Source organism: Camelus ferus, chromosome 13, assembly GCF_009834535.1.
Source record: "Camelus ferus isolate YT-003-E chromosome 13, BCGSAC_Cfer_1.0, whole genome shotgun sequence".
Classification (NCBI taxonomy): Eukaryota; Metazoa; Chordata; class Mammalia; order Artiodactyla; family Camelidae; genus Camelus; species Camelus ferus.
The window spans coordinates 21,057,608-21,079,368 of NC_045708.1; the positions used below are offsets into that span (position 1 = coordinate 21,057,608).

Genomic DNA, 21,761 nt, shown 5'->3' on the forward strand with positions numbered 1-21,761 from the left:
CTGGAGAGGACAAGACTGTGCAAAGACTTGTCTAGGGATGATTTCCAAACCCAGGCAGGTGGGACTTAGAAGAGCAGCAAGAACACTCTTTAAGCAAAATCACAATCCAAGGCAAAGGTTACTTGCAAGATGAATAGTGGAGCATCCATCACCCCATAGGCTGCAGTCCAGGATGTACTAAGAATTCACAGGACAGTGGGAGAGGCCAGCAGTGAGAGGGGACTCATGCCAGAGGGAAAGGAAAGAATAAGTCTACTGAAAAAAGAGCATTTGAGGACCATCCTGTGCTGAACAGAGGAGAGATGGAGACTGCCCGCCTCTGCTTTAAGGTGGCCTGAGGGTTTTGGCCACCCCTGCTCAGACCATCTATTGCAGCCATGAGTACAGAATATATGAGGTAGGAATGATCACGCTGGAGCTGCGAGTAGATGTGGAGCTATAACACATAATAGTTCCTTCAGTCCAGCGCTGGGTCCTTAGTGTTCATGCCAAGCTGTCACTTGCTTTTCAGCAGTATTAAGATCTTGTTTCTCATGCCCTGTGCCTGCTTTGCCTGGAACCCTGACCTATGTACCCAGGTTCCTCACTTGGGGTCCAGATCCCTGAATTCCACTCATTACTAGGCTGAGAAGAAGAAGCTGAGGAAGGAAGCTTGAGGGGCACCTTCAGAGTAGACTCAGGGAAGAAGACAGAAACCAACTGGGCAGATGGAGATGCGAGGGCCCGAAGACCAGGAGTCACAGAAGCTAGGAAAGAGGGTTGGAAGGAGGCATCACGTTCTGGGAGTCTGTGGGCCAAAGTGAGGATTTGTTGATGAGAGTCATAATTGAGAAGTCAGTTTCAGCAGCACGGTGGGTCAGAAGCTAATCCATCAGAGGTTCAGAAGCAGTGGAGGACGGACAGGTGCAGCTCCGGCAGCCCAGACCCAAACATTCCTGCATCAGCCCCCGACAGCCAAGCCACCCCTACCTGCCTGCTCAGACCACCTGCTCCAGTGAGATAAACCTGTCCCCTCACATCGCCTTTCCTGCATAGCCTTCTTTGCACCAGTGCATTGGGATTTTATTCTAGAACACTCTCCTCCCCTCTCACCCCCAAACCCTGTTTTGCAATCCAGAGTCTTAGTATTGGAAGAGAGCTGAGAAATCACTCAGTGATCAACTCTTTCGTGCCACCTTTAACGAAACTGAAACCCAAAGAAGAACGTGACAGGTACAAGATCACACAGCAAGAGAATGACAGGATATGTCAGTCATCCATCCGATAATACTGCTGCACGACAAACCAACCCAAACTCAGTGGCTTAAAACAATAATCATTTATTTTTACCCATGTCTGTGGCTTGACAGCTATGGCTCTGCCGATCTTGGTTGGGCTGGGCTAGGCTTGGCTCCAGGCTGTGGGTTTGGTCCAGGTTGGCTCCATGAGTCTCTCATTCCTCTGCAACCAGCGGGTCAGACAGGACATCATCTTTTCTTGGGGTCAACGGGAACACAAGAGGTCAAGGCCAGGCACACACTTTTAAAACCTCTGCCTGCATCACATCTGTTAACATCCTCTTGACCAAAGCAAGTGCCACGGCCAAGCCCAAAGTCAAGGGGAGGTTACCCAATGTTATACACAATGTTAAGACACAAAGAGCTTATAAAACAACCAGATGAACGTGCTCACTACCCAGAGAGGCAATCCATAAAGGAAGATTCAAATAGCCAATAAACAGATGAAAAGATGTCTAACTTCTCTACTGATGAAAGAAATGCATATACGAAGAGCGGTTTGTTTTCCACTCAGCAGATGAAGATTAAGAAAGCTGACAAACCCACATAGCTTATTGGAAAACGGGCACCTCACGCACCAGCGATAGCAGTGCTGATTGATTCAACCTTTACAGGAAGGCAGTTTGGCAGCACGTGTCAAAATGTAAAATGAGCACACATTTTACCCTGATCATCTCACTCCCAAGGAATGCATTGATGGAGGCGGTCACACAAACTCACAAAAAAAAAAAGAGGTGTGCCGCAGTGGTTAATCGGAGTGTGGCTAATTTCATAAGATCAAAGAGCGGTAAAGAGGGAATTGATTTGTTAAATTAGTGCAAATCTATAAAATGGAATATAATGCAATGATACAAAATGATGTAATTTTGCAACTATTAAAGTGGAAATATACCCACAATACCTTGTAGAGGAAAAACAAAAAGTGGGCACAGATCCAGAAGCCCATTTATTGGTATCAAGAGAAATAAAAAAGAGATTGACCAAGATGTTAACCATGGTTCTACTTCACTGGTATAATTGGGAGAAATTTCTACTTCTTTGTACTTTTCCCTAATGTTTGAGTGTGTCTGATAAAACATGCACTGTTTTATAAAAATAAAACTTTTAAAGAAATGAAGCTAGTTACGCATTTTTGCTCTGAAAAAGTCTAGAAGAAAAATTACGGTAATAAGTCATACTAAATTTTGAACAGAAAAAAAATCTTTACAATAATTTTCTTTTTTAGTTGATTTTCTGGTAAGTTAACTAGAATAATTTTGTAGTGTAATTTAATTAGCCCTGCTTTGGGATTCAATAGATGTTCTAGTTTTACCATGTGTTTTAAAAGTGCCTTCTTGAACGCTCTTTACTTGGGAGGGAGGAAGGCGTTGTCTGCCAATTACTTATAGGTCAGCAGCTGTCACATCTGTTTCTGCCTGGGGACCATATTCTAAGCACAGTCACGTAGGTACAAGTACACAAATTCACAAATACACCTCCAAATATATACCAACTCCAGGACGAGCTAACATTTATTGGATATTTACGATGTTCTAAGGGCGGCACATTCTTTGTTTCATTTGCTCTACACGCCTATTCTACGATGGAGGTATATTTATTTATGAGGAAGCTGAGAATTGCACCATTTAAGGGACTTAACTAGGATCCTGCCGTTCGTAAGTGACTGAGTTCCAGCAGGAGTCACACCTCACCCCGAAGTTCCAATAAACGACGGAAGGTACCAAGAAATAAATCTAGTAAATTACATGCAAGACCTTTAAGGAGAAAATTACAGAACTTTATTGAAAGACATAAAAGAAAAAGCTGAATAAAGGGAGAGATAGAGCATGCTTATAGATAGGAAGGACCAATAGTCTGAAGATGTCAATTACTCCCCAAGCTAATCTATGAAGGCAATGTAATTATAATTATTAAAATCCCAACAGAGCTTCAGGTGAAACATTATAGGCTGATTCAAAAGCTCATATGGGAAATAATTTCGAAGAACAAGGACCACTCACTCTCCCCAACACCAAGATTTATGATAAAGCTCTCCTGTTCAGACTTTGCGGCATTGGTGTGGTGCATGGTGAGGAGGCCAGTGGAGGAACCAGAAACAGACAGGGATGTGTGCGGGAACCCCATAGGGGGCAGAAGGGAGTTGCAAATAAGAGAGGAAAGATAGATGACACAGAAAGTAGTGCTAGGAAGGCAGCTATACGTAGGGGGAGATGCTTATGTCATTTGAAAATTGGAAAATATTTGCGATTTTTAACTACTCTATATAAAATAGATGAACAACAAGGTTCTTCTGTATAGCACAGGGAACTGTATTTGATATCTTATGGTAAGCTATAATGAAAAAGAATATGAAAATGAACATATGTATGTATATGTATCACTAAAACATTATGCTGTTCACCAGAAATTGACACACTGTAACTGACTGTACTTCAATTAAAAAAAAAAAATCCTTTGGACAACTCCACAAAAGGGAACAAGTCACTTGCACGGCGAGCAGTACAACCCTGGACTCCGTAACAGGAGGAGGGTCCTCAGGACACCAGGGTGGAGGCCTCAGGGTTTCCTGGAGAGACATGAGGAGGCCAGGTGAGGTGCAAGGGCCCCGTGGTACCCGCCGGACAGGAGGAGAATTCTGTGGACTGGGAGAGCCCTCGGTGAGAAACCGGGAGGCTGCACCTCAGGGGCTGCATGGGGCCCGGAAGCAGCCAGGGGAGAGAGCAGTCCGGAGTCGGCATGGCGGACAGGCCAAGCAAGGTAGTGTTTCCCACAGCTTGTCTCTGACTTTTAGCCCAGGGGCCTCTTTGACAAAGTCAATTATTTGAGTAATTTCCCCTGATTCTGCACTGCAGAATTTTGTAAGCAGGGATGAGTCTGGTCTTCTTGTTTCCATATCTCTAGTTCCTTTTTCCAAAAGTGAGAACCTGGTCCTCATTTCCCCCTGTTTGAAATCAGCCTTCCATCACAGCCTCCATTGGCCACGCCCTCCCTGACATGAGCCCCCACCTCACCCTCAGTTTCCCAGTGTGGACGCCCCTGACCTCACTGGGGTCATTTGTTCCCTGCTTGTGGTAGGCACTTAGTAAGTGTTCATTGGATGAATGAATTAATGAATGTCAGTTATCCGCAACCCCCAGCATAGTTTATAATACTTGTATCATTATTAAATGAGCAAATAGGTATGGGAAGAGCAGTAGAACCCAGTAACTCAGAACTTATCATGAATCAGGCATGAATTTTATCTTTCATGCATCCGCGAACGATGTTTCGCTGAACCATTTGAAAGCGTTGGCAAGATTAGCAGTGGCATAAATTCATAGCCCCAGGGCTGACCTCAGTGATGATACAAAAGCAGGAGGAAGAGGCTTACATGGGGTCCTAGTGGTAGGAGAGGAAGGTCACAGTCAGAGGGGCCTTGGGCTCTGCCACTCAGGAAGTGCGTTCACACTGCAGGGGGCCATAGTAATAACAATAAAGTGGTAATAATGATGAACGATTGAGTGGTTTTTGTGTGTGGACACAGCAACCCCAGGAGGCGAGTGCTACGGCCACCTCTACTTTCCAGAGACGTAAACTGGGTTTTGTAAACAGGGCTGCTTCTAGCTTTCCCTTCCTCCTGTTGCTCACTCCTTTCTCTGATGGTGAGACCCTGGTTTCTGTTTTCCTAGATGTTTCCCCGTATTGTCAGAGAGATGGCATCCTTGGCCCACGGTCACACAGAGTCATGGTGGGACAGCCTGGCACATGCATCTGGAGTGCTTGGTTTCATAAGTCCACCTCCAGGAAATGCCCCTTGGGGAATGACCAAGGTCCACAGGATGCCACGTGTTTAAAGAGCCTGGCACATGTCCTGTGGACCATGTACATGACAACGACATCATGGGCACGACTTGCTTCTTGCTGAATCAGAGGGTTCAAGACCCCAAGCATTCTCCCTCTCTCTGGGTCAGGCTGAAGACACTTCTCCAGGGCCCCAGTGCCTCAGGGGGGTGGGGGGATGGGGGCGCCTCCTCAGGCAGGAAGCTGGTCAGGCAGCCTCTGCCCTGTCCCAGGGGAGCAGCCCCGGCAGGTACAAAGCACCTTGCTCACCTTGCTCAGCACCTGCTGCCTCAGCCCAGCATCTGGCCTGTGACTGCCCCCCTCTGCCTGGTGGGGACTGATGCCCCACTGGGAATAAAGGGGAAGGAGGGGGTGCATTATTCAGTTTGAAGGGGCCTGTTTTGCAGGCAGGGCAAGGATGGCAAGAGGACCAAAAGGCAGCAGGGGCTGAAAAGGCAGTCAAGGCTGCCTCCTAAGTTGAGGGAGGTGAGGTAAGGAAAGTGAAGTGAGGTGAAGGAGGTGAGGGAGCGGAGGGAGGGGAGGGGAGGTAAAGTGAGGTGAGGAAGGTAAGGTAAGGGAGGGGAGGGGAGGGGAGGGAGGGGAGGGAGGGGAGGTGAGGGACGTGCTAGCCTCACTGCCAGTCAGGGGAGGCGGGTGTGAGGAGGACACAAGGGCCAAGCCCCCACCACTACCTGCCTACCCCCAGAACAGGAACATGCCGTGGGGACCCTGCCGCACATCCCCACAGGAGTTGGCATCAGCACCCTCCTCTCACCTCGCCTGGTTCCATATTCAAGACATTAAGGAGGCACATACTGTAAATACTCTCCGGTTTCTCCACCCTGCAGTTTCCACTGAATATCATAAGCCTTTCACTCTTAATATTTTTTCACCTAAAATGTCAAGTAGCTCTTTTCTAGAAGTACTGAACAGAGATAAAGGGGATTAAAGGATGATTTTATCCCATTTAAAGCTAACCTGCAGCGAGTGGGAGTAAACAGAACCACTAGGCAGCTACACCTCATCCCCCTCCTCCCTCCAGGCACCTGTCCTCCTGTTCCCCATCCCCACCCCCTCAAAGGCGCCCTGGGAGCTCCAGACACGGAGAAAGAGTCGCATGTCCCCCCCCCCCCCCCCCCCCCGGGCCCTTGCCAAGGCCTGCCTTCCAGAAATCCGGTTCCCACACTCACCTGGTACGAAGCAAATAGTCAGTTAAAAGCCTTTGATTGTCTGGAAAAATAAAGAACTTGAAATACCCGAAGTCTTGATCTGCAGTGCTAGCCACAGCTGCCTTGTGGCAACATCTAACAAATCTCTGAGCTTCCCAGGCCACAGGCTCTTTGGTGTCACCTGAGAGGACACCAGGCTCTGAACAGGCCAGCAGGGGACAGTTGAAAGCAGGGACAGCAGACGTTTTTTGCTTCCGATGCAGATCAGCCACAAGCCTTACATATTCAAAGATGCACCTCCTGGCTAGAGGGGCCCGTCTGGGCTGGGGAGGGGTGGGGCCTCCTGGGATCTTTGTTACTACAGGGCTTCGGCTTCTGTAACGTTTATAGGTCAAAAATAGTCAAATATCAATCATTTCATGTTGTAGGACCTAATGCATACTTTGTTTCAACTCCATAAGAGCCCTGTGAAGTAGATATTTTGACCCCTATTTTATGGAAAACAGAGGCCTGGAGAACCTAAGTGATTTGCCCAAAGTCACACAAAAACTGGCAGAGTCAGAATCTGAATACAGAGATTCAGACGCTAATCTAGGCCGTTTCTCCTGTGCCTGTCATCTCCCTCCCTCTTAAATCCGCTCCGTACTTTACCCTGTTCCCCATCTAGTCATGCTTATTCTTGCCTGCTTTGTCTGATCAGATGATGCCTCCCTCCTGAACTCCTGTCCCTCTTTCTTCATTTATTCTGAAGATATTTATTGACAAACTACTGTGTGTCAGGTTTGTGTTAAAGCCACAAATAGTTTTATAGTTTAATAATTGAATGAGACACTGAAGAGCTTAGCAATCAGTGTAGACAAAGGATACTTCCATAACTTCAGCTATATGTGTTCAACAAAGTAAGATTTTTAAAAAGGAAATAAAGAGTGATTTAAAGAATGCAGGCAATTTTGCCCAACACTGCCAATTTTAGTGGTATGTGCTTACTTCACAGACTGGCCCCATGTGAGATGTGATGCTGAGCATTGTGGAAATGTTACGGAGTCCAAATGCATTCTGCTCACTGCACAACAGGCCAATAAATCGAGAGATGAGGTGTTGGGGCAAGGAGTAATGACTTTATTTGGAAAGTTGGCAGACTGAGAAGATGGCAAACTAACGTCCTGGAGAACCATCTTCTCCCAAGTCAGAATTCAGGCTCCTTTTGTGCTAAAAAGGGGAGGGGGTGTGGTTGGTTGTTACAAACTTCTTGGTGTTGGAATCCTTTGTTCTTGCAGGTGTCCACGTAGGTCAGGTCGGTCAGGTCATGATGTTCCGGCAAACCTCCAACAACACAAATGTTATTTTCTGTTCTGCAAATTTTATCTTTATATGAATGGGAAAGGGTTATACCCTTAAAGGTCAGAGCCTTGAAAATGGGCTGTCTTGAATATTTCAGGCTATAGGCAACAACCTTTTACAAAAAGGTGCAGAATCAACATGACTCAGCACAGGAAACAGAGCACAGGGTTAAAGTCAAAAGAACAGATCCAATATGGAGTCAGATTTATTCTTTCCTATTACAGAAAGGCTGAAGGTGGGCGCAGGGTGTGTGTAGGCAGTCTAGGTAGAAGGAACAGCATAAGCAAAGGCACGGAGGTGCATAAGGGAACAGCAAGAAGCTCCGCGGGGCTGGAGTGTCAAGTGGAGGGCAGGTGACGGTGAAGGGGTTGAAGAGAGTAAAGGGGAGGGACAGGAGATGAGGTGGGGGTGGTCAGAAGGGACATGCAGCAAAGGCCCTTGAATATTAGGCTAAAAAAGGGGCTAAGTGTATCTTGGAAACCAGAGGTGTTCACTGACACACCTCTTTTGAGGTACCTTGGTTGCAGGAGAGTGGTGTCAGAGTGAGGGTGAGGGAAGTGTGCATGCCGGCAGCCTCAGAGCTCCCTTACACTCACTCTGAGAAGCTCTATGGCTGTCAGTTGTAGATTTGGGGGTTCTATGTCAGATTCAGTTTTGAAAAAAAATGAACTTAATGATAATGACATAAAAAACCATAGGAAAATTATATAAGTGAGATTTTTGCTTCCAGCCATGATGAAGGAACAGGAATGGAACTGAACCTCCCACCTTACGCAGCTAAAAAGTGAACAAAGCATGTCAAACAACTGTCAATAGATAACTGGCTGCACAAAAGTGTGATCACAGGGAGAAAGGAAACAAATAAATTGAGTCCTATGACTATCCTGGCTTACTCCCTGGAGGTGGCTTCCAGCCTGCAAAGAACAGAGTGAGAATTCAAACAGAGCCAGGCAGATTTCATGATCTGAGGAGAAAGAGACCAGAGTTTGAGAGGGCCATCATGGCTATAATTGGGACAACAGACTATTTTCTGTTTTCCCAAGCTGCACAGAGGAGGGAGGGAGGGATCTGCACAGAGAGGGACTTCCAAAGACATGCAGAGGGATCTGTCAAGAATCTATCTGAGTAATGATCTGGGTATGTGTGACAGGAAAGTACCCAGAGCCAGGGAAAGAACTGCCAGAATAGGGAATACAGAGAAATTCTTGAAGCTCACACAGGGATGGGTAGTTTTTCTTCTTGTCTGCTAGAGTGGAAAGACCTCAATATAAATAAAACATCAGGTAGAATCCTCAGAAGGCTATTGGATTAGAAGTAGTATTAATTAACCCTAAAATAAACTCTGTTCTGTATCTGCCCTAATAAACTTAAAAACAAGTCTCAAATGTATCCATCTGATTCAAAATAATTTAACTGCTTCCCTGAAGAAAATCTGATACTATTGAAAAAAATATGACAAATCTAGCAACCAACAACATACAGTAACAATGTCCAACGCCTAACAAAAAATTACTGGACCTTCAAAGAAGCAAGAAAATATGACCTATAACCACCAAAAACCAAAACAAATAAACAAAAATACCAATAGGAAGGAATCCTAAAATGAGAGATACACTGAAATAGTAAATAAGGCTGTTAAAACAGCTATTGTAAATATACTCTGTATGTTTAAGAAAGCAAAAGATAGTAAAAGCAGGCTAAGTTATAAAAACTCAAATAAAACATATATAGCTTAAAAATATAATTTCAGAAAGGAAAAAAAAAATTACAGGTGATAGGATTAACAGCAGATTAGATCCTGAAACAGAAAATGTCGGTGAAATTGGAGACATAACAAAAGAAATTATCTGAAATAAAGCAGAGAGAAAAAATCCTGAAGAATGAAAGAATGAATAAAATATCAGTAACATGTGGAATAATGTCAGATGACCTTACATATCTGTAACTGAAGTTCCAGAAGGAGAGGATATGGGGGAGAGACAGGGACAGAAAAAAATATTTTGAGAAATAATGGTCAGTAAGTCACAGGAGGATGGCAGAGTAGGAAACACCAAGAATTCTTCCCCCACCTAGATAATAATTGAACTGGCAGAATCTGTCAGGTAGATGGTAGATGTTTTAGAATTCTGGAGATTATTTAAGGTTTGTAATTTCCAGGAGAAGGCTTGGATAGTAAATTGTGGTTCTTATACTAGTATAGTATTATTAGCAGATAGACTGATACATTAAAGTTGTACATTATAAATGATCGAGCAACCAGTGAAAATACAAATAAATAAAAGTAATATAGCTAATAAACCAATAAAGGAGATTAAAAATGAACTTATTAAAAATTCAATTAATTCAAGAAAATGCAGCATAAATAGGATAAGGGAACAATGGACAGATGGAATAAACAAAAATGAATAGCAATATGGTGGATTTAAATTCAGACATATTTATTATGACCTTAAATGGACGATCTAAAAATTCTATTTAAAAGGCTAAGATTGTTTAAAAAACCATTTATAAAAGCATTAAAAACATAATATATACTATATACCATTATATAATGTAACATGAAGAGATAGATTTAGCAAAATATGTGAAATTATTTTTTAAATTGCTGACAAAAATTCAAAAAAGCCCAAATAAATGGAGAATAGCCCATGTTCATGGAACTGAAAACTCAATATTTGAAGATGTAAATTATCCCATAATAGAACTACAGATGCAATGTGATCCCAGTCAAAATCTCAACTGACACTTTGCTGAGATGGACAATCTGATTTTAAAATTCACATGCATCCAGAATATATAAAGTGCACTAACAAGACAATAATAAAATAGGTAGAAGATCCAAATAGCTGATTCATGAAAGAAAATATATAACAGCAAAAAAGCCCTTGAAAAGATACTCAACATCATTGTTATTGGGGAAATGCAAATAAAACCACAATGAAACAGCACCATATACCCACTAGGATGGCTAAAATTAAGAAGCCTGACAATACTAAATGCTGACAGGGATGTTGAACCTCTGGAATTCTGATACATTGCTGATGGGAATACAGAATGGTATCGCTTTAGAAATTAGTTTGGCAATGTCTTAAAAAGTTAAATATGCACTTACTATATTGTCTACTTATTCCACTGCAAGATATTTACCGAGAGAATATAATAGAAATATCCACACAAAGACTTGTATGAGAGTATTTATAGTCCCATTATTCATAATACCCCAAAAACGGGAAAGAATGTTCATCAACTGATGAATAGATAAACAAAATGTGGAATATCCATACAATGGAATACTACTCCAAAAAAGATATGCACAACTGATATATACAACATCATAGATGAATTTTAATGTCATTATGCTGAATTTTTTAAAAAGACACAAAAGACTGAATACTCAATGATTTCATTTTCATAAAATTTTAGAAAAGGAAAAACCATGCTGACAGAGAGAGGATCAATTGACCAAGGTGATGGGTTATGTGAAGTTACTGCCTGCCAAAGGACAGGAGGGAATTTGGGGGTTAATAGAAATGTGAACATTGTGATTGTGGAGGTACTTTAGAAACTATGTACATATGTCAAAACTCATCGAACTGTATAGTTAAAATTGCTGAATTTTTGTTACATCTACATCAGCCCAATAAAACTGATTTTTAAAAATATACCTAAAGTATCCTCCAACCTAGGTCTAGACTTTATGGCATGTGAAATTCAGGCTGGAGAGATTTATATCCCCGATAGGGCCATCTTTCCCTATGGGGCTGACCAGTGGGAACGTCATCTTTCCTCTCTGCTATTAACTTGCTGAGTGATATTGGGTCAAGTCTGTTTTTCCTTGTGTCTCAAAGGCCCCACTTAAGGATGAGACAGCTGGACACTCAGAGGGTCAGACTTGATGACTCAGTCCTGCCGGGAAAGCAAGCATCGCCCACTCTCGCCCTGCAAGCAGTGGTCCTTCCCTCCTCCCTTTCCTGGAAATTCCCACTGCCTGGGCTCTGGGCTGCAGGACAATAATCAGCTTTACTTATTCTGACCATTCCACCCAGGAACGGCCTGATGCTCTGTAAGGGTGGTGCTTGCATATTCGGGGGCCCCAGGCCCTCTGCGAACCCTGCACCCCCTCACCTTCTTAGCCATTTACCCAGGCAGAGTGCCCCAGGACAGAAACACAGAATAAGCTTCGGATAACTTCCCTTGTGCACATAGGTGCTAACTCCCTTATAACAGGGAGTTCACACATAATTGGAAATATCTTTAACACCTTATTGATGGCTTTCCCCCTATTGCTCTGTGACAAAATGAAACAGTAAAAGTTATTGATTTTTTTTTTTTTTTTCTGGCAGGAAAAGTGGGAGGAAGGCCGGGTCTTAAAATGAAATCATGATTATTGTTCTCCTGGTAGCATTTCTTCTATGCTGCCATGACAGATGGCTTTTTAAGTGATGACAGATTTGTATTTCATTAGGACATGTTAGTCAAAAGATCAATGATCCTCGGGGAACCGCTCTGCCCATCCAAAGGGGCAGATGATCCTGGTGAGAAGCCTGCGAAGATGCAGCTAAAATTAGGTGGCTGCCGACAGATGCTGGATTTGCAATCACAGCACATCGATTTCCAAAGCAATGCTGAAACCAGGGGAGTTTTATTGGTCCCCTCATTCTATCTTTGCGGAGAAGGGTCTTCTCTAATAAAGTGGCTCTGCTGGAGAAATGGAGCTCTTTAAAGGCAAGATTAATTTTTGGCAGCATGGTGAGGAGTAGTCAGGGTGTGACTGCATGTCCATCCTCAACCTGTGGCAGGAATTGCCAGGCTGCACTGTTATTGTTCTGCTTAGTTACCCTTGGTGAAGCATCCACTTCCCCCCTCCTGGCATCTGTGAGCCTGAGAACTGGGAGGTTTTCTGGAAGCACTGCATCTGATGGCTAAACAGACCCCGAGAGGCCAGAGGGAGGGAGAGGCTGGCAGGTCCCCAGGCAGAGCTGAGAAGGCCCCGGGGGATGGAGGAGCCATGAGAAGATGACCTGGCCTGTGCCTGAACCTGTCCCCAGTGATTGAAGAAAGCTTTCCACCATAGGCTTTGTTCTATAATTATCTCATCCATCCATCCATTCATTCATTATTATGGATATATCTTTAACAACTAATTTTGGGTTAAAATAGATGTAAAATAAGGCTTACAATATGGCATATCAATTAAAGCACTGAATATTATATATTATTTCTGGTAAAAGAATAAAAATGTGTGTAAAAAGATACAAAAAACTTCATGAGAGTGGTTTGACAACAACCTAGAAGTGTGATTTTTCTCTTCACAGACAGGAGACTGCAGCCCAGACAGGTTAAACAAATGCAGAGTCTGTGAAAAGCGGCAGAGCTGAGTTTCAAGTCCAAGGTCTGCCTGATACCAAAGTCCCAATGACTACGCTCATCCTTCCCTGGTCAGTTCCTCCTCCTCTCTCCTCTCCCCTTCCCCCTCATCCATCTGGCTGTGCTGTCTTTCCATGGCTCCTCCATCTCACCTTCTCACTTTTGCCTGGGCACCTGCCAGCCCGTCCATCCCTCTGACTTCTGAGTCCATCCACTGATCAGGACACGGCCCTGTCTCAAACTCTTCCCATTTTTCAGGCTAACAGTAGCCTGTGACACTCACTGCCTGCCTCCCCTCATCTCAGCATCTCACCTGGCTTCTCTACCTTCTAGGCAGGTTTTCTCATTGTTTCGAGGGACATCATTCTCATCGCTCTGGGAGAGGAGAACCAATCTGTTTTAGAGCCAGTAGACCTGGGTTCAGGTCCCACCATGGAGATTTCTAAGCTGGATGGCTTCAGTGAGTCACTGCACTGCGCTGAGTGAGTGACAAGCTTATGGAGGAAAAGCTGTCCTGGACAGTGGTGAACACCCACTGGGGATGGGTCAGGCACAGGCTCCTGAGAGGCAATTTGAGCATCAGATGGAGGTAGGTGGGATGGACAACACAGGATGGTGTGTGGGAGCAGGCAGAGCATGGACTTGCCAGGCAGTGGAAGCTTAGGCATTTAGAGCAGGAGTTCCAGAACCAGACTGCCTGACTTTGAATACCAGCACATCCATTTATTGCTGGGTGACTGGGGGTCATTTTTTCTACCGCTCTGAGCCTCAGTTTCAACATCTGTAAATGGAGATGACCAGTCACCATAGTGAATACAAGCATTTAGAGCAGTAACAGAATTCAACAGGTGTCTGCTGCTGTGTGCAGAGTTTCAGGCTCAAATTGAGGCTCTGCCCCTTCCTGGCTGTTCATTCTTGGATAAGTCACTCAACCCCTCTGAAACCACACCTCTTAGGGCTGCTTGGAGCAGGATGAACGCCTCTCCTAGGGCTCCATCCAGGTGTGGAAATGAAGACAGACACTGGGATCCACTAAAAGCAGATCCCACCAGCCTCCCAGGACCTGAGGAGCCAGCAGGCAGGAGGTGAGGTATTTGCTTGCAAGAGAGATGGTTGGTTATTCCAGAAAGGATATGACATGGAAGAAAAAAAAATAAATCATAGTTCTCCCTCTCAACTTTGTAACCATCATTGATTTGAGGCAGGAGTCACTTCAGGGCTGCAAATGCACTGACTGATCAGTGTAATCTGGCTGCACATTCAATCGGTTCTGAACTTGCCCACTCAGAAGGTCTGAGATGAGAAATGTGGCTGGTGAGGGAGAAGCATGAGGATCAAGCTGTAGCGTGAAGACTTTAAGCTAGATAGTGGGAGGGACATCTTTTCTGCTGCAGGTTATCAATTGCTATATTTAAGCACTCCAGAAATCTAGAAACTACCCTCGTCCTAAGAATAACTAGGATTTATTGATCACCAGGTCTAGATCTAAGCACCTTCACCCATTGTCTCCTGGGATTCTCACAACAGCCCTATGAGATAGATGCTTTTATTATCATTTCCATTTAACAGTTGAGGAAACTGAGGCTCAGAGGAGGCTAAGTAACTGGATATAGCTAATGACTGGCAGAGCCAAGATTCAAACCAAGGCCTGGTTGCAGAGGCTCTCCAGCCCTGGCTCTAAGTGCCATATTGCACTCCCTTTCTTGCTCTGCTTGTCCATCCATCCATCCATCCATCCATCCACCCATCCATTCATCCATTCACTCATTGATCCATTCATTCATCCATCCAACCATCTATTCATTCATCCACCCATCTATCTGTTCATCCATCCATCCATTCATCATCCATTTATCCATCCATCTGTCTATCCATCCATTCATCCATCCCTCCATTCATTCATCCATCTTTCTATGCATCCATCCATTCATTCATCTGTACATCTATTCATTCACTCAATCTTGGTCATTACAGACCCCTACTTGTTTCCAGGACTTGTTCCACTCTAGGTGCACAGATTAGAAGGAGGCCCAGGCCCTACCAAGGGCTGCTGGGCAGGGATGTCTATGGCACCTTGGCAGGTGAGCTATACTCTCCATGTGGCACCTGCTGGGTGTTTCTCTTTATTTCTCTCCCTTTGGTCTGTGTTCCTGAGACAGTTCAGAGAGGCCTCCCCAAGGCCCTTGCCCCTGCATCCCAAATCTTTCCTCCTTAACCAGTTACACAATACCCCCTGTCATGTCCATGGGAGGCTCTCAAGCAGTCCTGTGGAGCTGCAGTGTAGCTGGGGAATGGTGAGCAATCATGCTACAGCCACATCTTCCAGGGGAAAGCAGCATCCACATCTCACCCACTTCCCAGGGAGGTGTTGAGAGTCCAGTGGGGCACAAACACAAGTGAGCACTTTGAAAGCTGTACAACATGAGTATCCACTGCTCTGGCCCCTGCAGAGTAAAGTCTTGGAATTTTTTTCTCTTCCTTCACTACCCTTAAGGCTGCTCCCAGTGGAGGCCAGATCCACAGAGAATCCACTTGGTCCTTCTGCAGCTTAGTTTGTCCCTGTGGGGCTTGGAAAGGGAGGATGGCCCACAGGGGATGTCACACAGGAGTGGCACCTCATCATCCAGTTCTCCGAGCCATAAAGTGCTGGCTTTGCAGGATCATTTGCTTCAAATACAACGGTTGTTGCAATGTCTGTCACACCTGCCCATTAGGCCAACTGCCCTGCGAGATTCAACTCACAGATCTGCCCTCTGAGTGTGAAACTGAACTGCAATTTGCTGGGAAGCTCAGGATATCCCTGCAGTGAAGGAAGGAGACACTGGGGAACAATGGTTAGCACTAAGTGCCCTGTTTACTAATCATAGGTATGAATCTTGGGACACATATCTCAACCATCTCGAAGCCTCATGTAGTAGACTCAGTGATGGCCCCCAAAGATGTTTGTCCATGTCCTAATCTCTAGAACCTGTGACTATGTTACCTCATATGGCAAACAGGACTTTGCAGGTATAATTAAGCTAAGGATCTTGAAATGGGGAAATTATTCTGGATTATCCACGTGGGTCTAATATAAGCACAATGGGCTTATAAGAGGGAAACAGGAGGGTCAGAGTCAGGGAAGACAATGGACATAAGGGTAGAGAAGGACCTATGACGATATAAGCAGAGGTCAAGGTCAGAGAAAATCTGAACAGTCTTTGATGCAGTCTTTGAAGATCAAGGAAGGGGCCATGAGCCAAGGAATGCAGGCAGCCTCTAGAAGCTGGAAAAGGCAAGGAAACAGATTATCCCTCAGAGCTTCCAGAAAGGACCAGCTCTACAGACACCTTGACTTTAGCTCAGTGAGACTGATCCCAGACTTCCACTTTCCAGAATTGTAAAAATAACTGTGCTGTTTTAAACTATCAAATTTGTGATAATTGGTTACAGTAGGAATAGGAAATCAATATATCTCATTTTCATCTTAAAATGGGGATAGTAAGACATACTCTAGTAACTGTGATCTGTCAATAATGGTGTCAAATGGCAGAGTGGAGAGATGTCACTGAGAACAGCTCTGGAGTCGGACTTCTAGGGGGTCACCTGGGCTCTACCTGTTATGAGGTACAGGACCTGCAAGACATAGGCAAGTTGTGTGACCTCCTACACTGTCCTTTATGTACTACTTGTCTGTCCTAGAGGAGACAAAGCTCTCTCTTACCCCTGCCTTGAGCACCTGGAGCAGCACCCTAGACCCCCACCACCTACCCCCCGGTTCACTGTCACTCAATCTTCAGGCCTTGGCTTGAACATCCTCTCCAATGGGAAGCCATCTGGACCCTCCAAGACAAAGCCAGCTGCTCCTCTTCTGTGCTCTGGAGACAAATATCCAGGGCATGTCTCCTCATAGCTCTTACCAGCTGCAAAATATATCAAGAAAGAATGATCCAGTCCCTGCTCAGGGCCAGGCCCTGTTGTGGTATGAATGAAGCAGACCCAAACCCTAGGGAACACCCACTCTGGTCTGCTGCAGTCGCCTCCCCCCAAGTTTACTTTCTCTCCAGCCCTGTTCTTAGAGGCTGGGGTCTGAGGCTGGAGCTCATCCATCTCCTGGGACAGCACTTGTAGCCCAGCACAGAGCAGGAACATCATTGTTGAATAAAGACAGTTTGGTCTGAATCATTTCCTGGGACCTCCACTCTGTTGGAACATTCTAGATGTAAGCAGGGTTAGAGATGACCTAGGGAAAAACTGAGACCCAGGGAGGGAAAGTGACTGACTTGCCTAAGGCCAGGCAGAACTGGAGCGCAGCAAGGAACCTGGCAGTGGATTCCCGAATGACATATCTACTTGGTACCTCAGAATAAAGGTCTCCATTGATGTAATTAAGATAAGGATCTTGAGATGAGATCAGCCTGGATCAGGGTGAGCCCTAAATCCAGTGACAAGGATCCTTCTAAGGACAGAATAGCTTGGTCTCAATCTACACTGATTCATGGGCAGCTGTTGGTGAGTCTCCCTTCAAAACCCACCCTCAAATAGTCACAGCTCTTGTGACGTTACCACCCGACTCTTTCTGGTGAAGTTAGTCTCTCCCTTCTCACTGCTACCACCCTTGTTAAGACCCTTTTGGTATCAAGATCCCGCTCCAATGAAGGAGTATTTAATAATGTTTGCTGCTGCCTATCATGGAAACAGCATGCCACTGGACGTCATGGGTACCAGGCATGGGAAGCCAAAGGAATCAAGACAGCATCTCTCTCCTCCTCTTCTCTCCAAGGAGTCATATGCACCCTTTCTCTACTTCTCCCAACAGATTTTCTCATGACTTGTCATTTTGCATACAGGTGAAAATTCGTCCAAATGACACATGGCCTTTTGGTGTGTCTAAGGTGAAATGTTGCTGTGAAGATGACGAGGGGTCCACCTTTGGGCCAGTCAGTTAGGATCAAAGGGGGATCATCATAGAAGCAGTAAGTAATGCCGCACTTTCAGCAAAGTGAGAGCGGGCACGCCCTGCACCGTGTCCACCATACTTCCCAGGGAGCTCTAAGCGTGCTGCCCTCCCACATGCACACATACACACACACACACATATACACACATGCCACATATACATACACACATACACATACATGTACACATATGCATACACGGATACACACAAATATATATGTACACACATATGTATTATTACATGTATGTATATGTATACATATATACACAGAAACATACACACAGATACACATACATACACACTGATATATATACATACACACACATATATACATACACATACACACATACATATACACGCACACAAATATAAATGTTTAATCTTGGTGGTTACCCAGCAACAGAAATTCCCAACAAGACCCCCACTGTAGAGAGGAGAAAACCGAGGCTCAGGGAGGTAGTAACCAACCCAGAGTCCCATAGCCAGTTAGTGGCAGAGCCAGGTCTCAAACCCACATGCCTCTGACCTGTAGACATCTCACTTCAGTGCCTCTAGAATACATACCCACTCTCACCCCCATCATGACACAGATCTGTCTGCGTTATGCTTGGCCTCTGGGCCATAAATGGGTTTCCCCTATACTTCCTCAGCCCCTCCAAGGTCACTGTCACTGGTTCTGGTTGGTGAGCATCCTTCAGGCATGATCACCTGACATGCATGGATGATGTGGGCAGTCAGCCCTCCCAGTTCTGTGTGGCCCCTTCCCACTGAGCCCACTGTCTGCCCAGCTGTGATCCGAACCTCTGGCTGACGTACAGCTGGGCCGTCCTCCACTGGCTCCTGATGCCCAAGTGTCTTCTGATACCTCTGGGGGCAAAGGTTGGCCCTGGGCCCCTGCCCCACCAGGGACCTAGACCCCAGGGACAGGCAAGCGTCAGCCTCAGTTTCAGGGGAGAAGGGACCAGGCCCAGAGTAAGGAGGGCTTCTGCTCCCAGGCTGTACAGGGAAACTGGCAATTCTCACTGACACTAGGGATCCAGAGAAGGGAACAGGGTGGAAAGGGGCCTGGGAGCCAGGTCACGAGGGCCAGGTTGGAGAAACAGTGGGAAACACTGGTACTGAGGAAGGACTTCAAGGAGCTGCCATGGGTGGGCCCCTGGGACCAGCCAGATGCAAGGAGGACCAGGGAGGTTCACAGCATGGAGAGTTCCTGGAGCTCTGAAGGTGTCTCCCTGCCCAGGCTCTGCTCAGCAGGCCCAAGTCTCAGGGGAGGGCAGGTTCCTCTGCCCCCTGAGAATGCTCAGGGGCTGCCTGAGTCTTTCATCCCAAGAAGAAGAGGGATCCTGCAGTCCCCACAGAGCCTGCGTCTCCCTCCCCCCTCTCTCCCCCTCCCTCTCTGCCTCCCTCCCTCTCTCTTCATCCCGTCTCTTACCCTGATCCACCACCCCAACCCCTCCTTTCCCTCCCTCATCTTTTTTCCATACCCAGTGATTATTTTCAGAACCTCAGATTCCTTTCCAAGCCTCTGACATTTACTCTTTAGAATCAGAAATGTTTCCAGTTCTCTTTCCCAGAGCAAACTGGTGGATAAGGTTTCCCGAGGGATCTTGCCTGCCCTTCTGGAGGTGAAGTGCTGGGGGTGGGGCTGGCTCATGTCAGCCCAGCATCGATTGTGTCAGTCAGCAATGATTAGGCACCCACTGTGCACCAAGCCCTTCTCGTGAACTATCACATTCAATGCTCTTAAGAAGCCTGTAGGGTGGGTGTTACTGTCTGCATGTGCAGCATGAAGGAACTGAGACTTGGAGCAGTGGAATAACACGTCTAAGATCAAATGGCAAGTGAGAGGGGGAGCAGGGATGAAACCACACCTCTCTAGCTCCAGAGTCCATTTCCTTCCTCTGTGCTCTGCCTCCAAGACCTGTGGGTGCTGGTGCATTGAGGGAAGTGCAGCATTTGGGTGGACCAAGAGTTTAGGGGACACAGCATCCAGGCAGAGGGGACAGCAAGAGCAAACCATCTGAGTGGGTCAGTCAAGGGTAGGGCAGGCACAGGTGGGAGGAGGGCCTGATCCCAGCAAGAAAAATGTGCTATTCAGACAAATGCCCCTCAAACATTCAATCTAAGGGATCACAAGAATGTGCACATTACTGAGAACTTACCACATACCAGGCACCTTTCTCAATATTTTACATGCACTAACTCATTCATCTCCGCAACAACACTATGATGTAGATACTATTATAATTCTCATTTTATAGAAGAGGAAACTGAGGTTCAGAGAGGTTAGGTGACTAACCCAGTAGGTGGCAGAGCCAAGATCTAGGTGGCCACAGCCTGGATCCAGAGTTTACTGCACCGCTCCATCCTCCTGCACCTTTATCAGTGGGTCATGGGCAATCTCACCTGCTAAGCTTTGTGGCTTCCTTCAGGAGGAAGTGAAGAGCTCTTGAGTGTTGCTAAGTGGGGAGCTGGCATGGTCAGAGCTATGCCTGAGAAAAAGCAGTTGGCAGTACGAGAGCAGGCTGGGAGAGATGTGGTACCCGAGTAGGAGCCAGTGAGGGCCAGGGTAGTGGGGCCGGAGAGTACGGCGCATGTCAGATGCATATGAATCTCCCCCTGGCCTCTTGGCTTTGCACTGGTTGAATAAGAGGTGGGTGCAAGGAAGAGGAATATTGATGATGATGGCCTTCTCGTTGGTGCACCTGGGCTGGCATTTTTTGCCCAGTGAACTCTTCCCTCCCTCAGGAAGGAAGCAGACAAGGTTGGGCCTCTGCACACACTTCCTGTATCCTAAAACTTAGCAGCTTAAAACAACACACTTTTTTTTTATCTCAGGTTATGCAGGTTAAGAACCTAGGCATGATATAAACATATATGTAGTTTTGTTTTCTTGTGATGTCTTTTGGTATCAGGGTAATAATATTCTCCCTGTGATTAGACCTGAATTTCTACTAACCTATTTAAGGTCAGGAGGAAGGAGAGGTGGGTATGAGGCTCAGTTTATGTTTAGGACAGAGGTTAAATAGAAATTCTTTTTTTTTTTTCTTCACCAGCATCGCAACACTACCACTCCTGATCATGAAGATAGTCCTGTTTAGGTCCTGAAATTAGTGCAAAAGGCACATTAGGTCAGTGCTGGCACTCTAGTTGGGGACTTAAGTAAATTATATGAGTGCTATGAATAGTAGAGTTTACCGTGTACTGGGCACAGTTCTAAGTATTTCACACACACTTACTCACTCGCCCCACACTCTCCATCTGATCTTCCATTGATCTATTTGTCTATCTTGATACCAATACCACAACACAATGCTGCCTTCATTATTGGAGCTTTATTCTAAGTCTTGAAGTCGTGTAATGTTAGTGTTCCAACTTTGATCTTTTTTAATGCTGTTTTGACTACTCTGCATTTTCAAATACATTTTAAAATCAACTTGTCAATTTCTGAAAAACACTACTGGGATTATTAGAATTATGTAGAATCTATAGGTCAACTTAAGGAGAATCAATATCTTAACAATAATAGGTCTTCCAACCCATGAACACAGTGTATCTTTCCATCTATCTAGGTTGTTTTAAATTTCTTTCAGAAATGCTTTATAATTTTCGGTGTACAGGTTCTGCACACCTTTTGTCAGATTTATCCCTAATGATCTTATATTTTTCTGCTGTTGTAAATGATATTGATTTTTTAATTTTAATTTCCAATTTTTCATTGCCAGTATATAGAAATGTAATTGATTTTTGTATATTAACTTTGTATCTTGCTTAAAAATTCACTTTTCAGTTAGTTTTTTTAATAGATGTCATAGAATGTCTAACATAGATGATCATGTCATCTGTGAA

At 45.2% G+C, this 21,761-nt stretch overlaps 1 long non-coding RNA gene across 1 annotated transcript; it reads right to left on the reverse strand.

Annotated features, from left to right (window-relative positions):
* Positions 1-230: 230 nt before the first annotated feature.
* LOC116668163 lies at positions 231-6,529 on the reverse strand. The gene is made up of 3 exons (XR_004325231.1): positions 6,287-6,529; positions 3,784-3,843; positions 231-1,475 (listed from the first exon to the last, which is right to left on the reverse strand). It is a non-coding gene; the product is annotated as an uncharacterized LOC116668163 (long non-coding RNA).
* Positions 6,530-21,761: the final 15,232 nt, after the last annotated feature.